This window comes from Gorilla gorilla, chromosome 23 (assembly GCF_029281585.2).
Source record: "Gorilla gorilla gorilla isolate KB3781 chromosome 23, NHGRI_mGorGor1-v2.1_pri, whole genome shotgun sequence".
In the NCBI taxonomy this organism is placed as follows: Eukaryota; Metazoa; Chordata; class Mammalia; order Primates; family Hominidae; genus Gorilla; species Gorilla gorilla.
The window spans coordinates 42,446,838-42,451,186 of NC_086018.1; the positions used below are offsets into that span (position 1 = coordinate 42,446,838).

Below are 4,349 nucleotides of genomic sequence, written 5' to 3' on the forward strand. Positions count from 1 at the left end.
TGAGAGAGGCAGAGGCACAATGGGAGGAGTGTGGGCGGGGCTTCCTTAGTCTGGGGACCCCTGAGCATGATGTGGGGGCGTAGACATTGCTGAGATGGGAGTGGGTGGGGGGTCAGTCTCTCTCCATCCCAGGGCCCATCAGCTCCCTCCTCCCATCCTGGGGACTCCCGGATCCTCATGCCTTGGTGTCCCCTCCTGGCAGTTCTTTCTTGTTAACGGTCAGCTCTGCACCCTGGGGTCCAGGCCCCAGCACCTCCACATGCCTGGAGATCTTGCCTCCTGAGTGGCAGAGATGATATGCCAGCGGGGTTGGCATCGGGAGGAACCTGCTGGGTTCAGCTCTATTTGTTCTGAATTACCAGAGGAGGGACAGCAAATGGGACCAGCAGCACTGGGGGGCAGGTGCGATGGACAGGCCTGGGAGCCACATCCTGGGAAATGCCAGCCACAATGGCCCCACAGACCAGGCCACAGCCTCCAGCCCCCGCCCTCCCCCAGCCATGCCTCCTCTGCAGCCATCAGCCCTTGCTTCAAACTGTGCCTCTCCCCAACACCCCCAGCGCCAGTAGGAGTAATTTTCCTAATAACCTTTGGTGTCTCTGACTTTTAGCCTCTAGCAGCCACTTCTAAGATTTACCAGGATTTCCCTGGACATGGTTTGACAATTTCCTCGAGGAATTAGACAGTTCAGCTGCAAAACTCGATTTATCTGAGAGCCGCACGTTCTGGTCCCTGAGCCACCAGGCACCTCCTCTCACTAGCTCTGCTGTTGACAGCAAAGTGGCCGCCCTGAGTGGGGACCTGCCAGGGGCAGCTCGCATGTAATTCAGGGGCTTCTTTGAGGACGCCTGAGAAGTACATAGCATCTAAGACTGTGTTCCCGGTAATGAGGGTTTAGGGAAAAGCAATTCTGGAGCAGGCTCCAAGAAATTGAGATAATTTCGCTGGGAGATGAGAACTGAAACGTGACCCTGCACTGTGTGGCCTCGGTCTGGAGGCAGGTGACAGGGTGACGTGACCACCCAGAGGGCCCTTAGATGACAGACAGGGCGAGGCGGCCTCCTTTGCCTGGGTGGCTGCAGGGTCAGGACCAGGACCACAAGGAGAAGGTGGGCCCAGCAAGCCCGGAGGACACAGGCGCCAGGACTGTCACCCACTCCTGGGGAAGGGCGGGTAGGAAGGAAAGGGGTAGCTGAGGAGATGCAAGAGGCAGAGGGCGACAGGGAGTGAGAGGGAGGTGGTGGGAGCAGGGAGGGCAGGGGAAAGGGCCTCAGGCCAGTCCTGGAGGAAGGAACTCCCTTCCCCGGTGGTGGCCATGAAACTTCCCTTTAGAATCCTGCTGGGGAAACTGGCTCTCTGAACTATTTTTTTTTCTGCGCTATTTATTTTTTATGTTCTTGGGGCTGTGGAAGGAAGGTGCTGTCTCCGGGGTTGTCAGAAAAGTCCAGAATCCTCCTGGAGTTGAAGTCTCTCTGCGGGGCCAGGATGGCGAGGAACTGGAACCCTGGAGCCTGTCATGATACCCCAAGGCTGACTAGTCCCAGTCCCCAGTGAGAAGCAAGGTGGGCCTAGTTGTACCTGGAGCCCAGACTCCTGTTCTGGGGAGGGGAACAGTCACCAGAAGGAGAAAGTGACAGAAACGCTCAGCTCAGCCCCCACCAGCCTCATGCATGTGTGGCCCCTCTCAGTCCTCCAGTACTGCACCCCTGCAAAGGGAGGCTGGTGGTGTCTGCACACACACACACACATATACACACACACAGACACATGCACATATGTGCTCATGTGTGCACACACACACACATGCATGTGTGTACACGCACGTGCATGATTCTGTCGGCTGCTTTCCAAGCCCTGGTATTGTGAGTGCTTCCAGGCTTCCAGTAGTAGTCAGACAAACCGCTCTGTGAGCCTCCAGTGAGATCCTGGGGGTGATGGGGCATCTTCATGGAGACTGGTGGGTGGCGGGTGCCCACTGCATGGAAGATTCCGGTCCTTCTCCTACTTTTCCTCCCCAGATTACTGGGAGGCTTAAACAAAGCCAGGCTGAGGGAACACGGCCCGCCCTTGGTGCACCTTAGCAATGTTATCCTCACTGCTAATGTAATGGCCCCCAAGTAAATGAAGAGGCTTCTGATGTCAACACTGCAGGAGAACCTGATACAGGCGGTGGCCCGGCTTGGGATGAGCAGAAAAACCTAGACCCGTCTGGCTTTGGGAGTCAGAGGCTCGGCTTCAAATCCCAGCTCCCTCTTGGTCGCCTGCAGGACCCTGAGCCGTAGAGGATTAACCCAGTCGGCGTGCAGGGGACGTGGCCTGTGCCTCACTGCAGGTACCCCTCCTGTCCCTCCCGCAGCACTGATGACAAGCCGGCTGTGCTGGGCACCGAGAATGCACCGGCCCTGCTCTCGCAGGGCCCACAGACCAGGGAGGGAGGAAGATCGTAAATAAATGAAGTGAGCAAGGCACCATGCATGTATTCTACCAGTGTCTACAGAGCCCATGCTCTGAGCCAGGCACTAGTCTAGTAAATAAACATCGCTAACGTGTTTCAGACACTTGCCTTATCGTCCGGCCTCAACCTCTGTTACCGATGAAGTCTCACAACAAGCCTAGGAGGTGGCCCTCTTGTAACCCCATCTTACAGGAGAGGAAACAGAGACCCAGAGAGGCTAAGCTCCTTGCCATGCTGTTAGGCAGTGACGGAGCCTGCACCCATAATCGGTATGCTGCCTCCTGCTGGATGCTAGGGGGGTCTCCAGGGGCTGAAGCTCATGTGGTCCCTGCCTCCTGGAGCTCAGGCTAGTGGGGCCTGGAAGAAGAGAGGCAGGGCCCTTCCATCTGTTACAGTGAATTCCAGATGGGTGAGATCAGGGAAGGCTTCCTGGAGGAGGCGATGTTTGAGCCGGGATCTGAAGGTCAGGAAGGAATTAACCAGGTTCAGAGGGAGAGAGAATCTACTCCTTCTACTCATGCTACCTATTCTTTGACACCCCCTCCAGGAAGCCCTCCTTGCCCTCTTCCAGACGGAGCTCCCACACTACAGCTGCACTATCTCTGTCTGTGCCCGAGTCCCCACCAGACTGTGGAGCTCCCAAAAGGCAGTGCAGGGGGCTGGCTCCTCTGCGTAACCCGGAACCACCCAGCCCCGGGCACGGGAATCAGAGGCTGACGGACGGCAGGCTGTGTGGGCTGAGGCGGGAGGGCGACATAGCTGAGGGGCCCGTTTGTCACACTGGCTCCAGGTGCACAGGGTGAGACTCTCAGGAACCCTGCTGCTCAGGAGAATTTTAGGCCAATGACCTGCCAGCACCTGATTAGCCCCTGATGTTGCTCTGTGTCAGGCAGCGCGACAGGCAGATGACCCCCTCTTTGACCCCAGGAGAGGCTGGAGTAAGCGTGTCTCCAGCCAGGACGTGCAAATGGCATGCAGTGGAGGAAGCCAGGGAGCACGAATTGCTGGGACCCAGCTGTCTGTTCTGGAAGAGGGCATTTTTCCCCCCTGCCCATGTTAACTTTATCCTTAGCTTGTACCCAGAACTCCACTGCTGTCTATCGGTTGGGCAGACAGAGGCTGCCTTGCCTGGCTGCCAACACGAAATGGCATTTTGTTCGAGGTGTTCCTCCTTCCTCGCCTTTCCCTGCCTCTAAATTCAGAGCAAAGGTAGCATGAGTCACGACTCATTGACACGGTGAGGGACAAGCCTGCTCCGCCAGGGAGGGGCTCTGTGCAGTCTGAACCGGGGACTGCAGCAAACGATCACGCAGCGGGGACTCAAGCCCCTGATGGTGCCAGAAAAATATAACAATAACAGAAATAAACACCAAAACCACAAAAGCTCAGTGCAGAAGGCCCAGAGTCCAAGAGCGCCCATGTACGCAGGCCGGCCAGCTGGGGGATCTTGGGCAAGATATCCTTGAGGATAAAGATATCCCTTTTTAACTTCAGTTTCTTCATCTGTAAAATGGACAGGATAATACTTATACCTACTTCATAGGATTATTGTGCTGACAAATAAGTGAGTATCATATGCCCAGCACCCACTAAGGTTCAGATGCAATAAATGGTAAGCCGTACTGCCATCATTCAGATGCTCATGAAAGCCTCTGTGTCTGTCACCAGCTAACCATGGTGACCTGAAATGAGCCTTGGAAACCTAGGATGGCAAGAAATGGGTCTAGTTTGTACCCTGGTGTATTACCAAGACTTTCATAAATGGCACGGGAAAATTACCCCTGAAGCTTTATGACCGCAAGCCAGCCCTCAAACAAGTTCATAGGGACAATTGACACTTCCAGTTCTGTGTGCAAAAACCTCAGGCTGAGAATTTAGATGAAAATGGCTTTCT

The 4,349-nt window shown here is 55.5% G+C and overlaps 1 long non-coding RNA gene across 1 annotated transcript; it reads left to right on the forward strand.

The window, feature by feature from the left end:
* The first annotated feature begins 1,098 nt into the window (after window positions 1-1,098).
* LOC109024578 (uncharacterized) lies at window positions 1,099-2,556 on the forward strand. Its single transcript, XR_002004074.3, has 3 exons — window positions 1,099-1,173; window positions 1,413-1,562; window positions 2,152-2,556. It is a non-coding gene; the product is annotated as an uncharacterized lncRNA (long non-coding RNA).
* The last annotated feature ends 1,793 nt before the right edge of the window (window positions 2,557-4,349 follow it).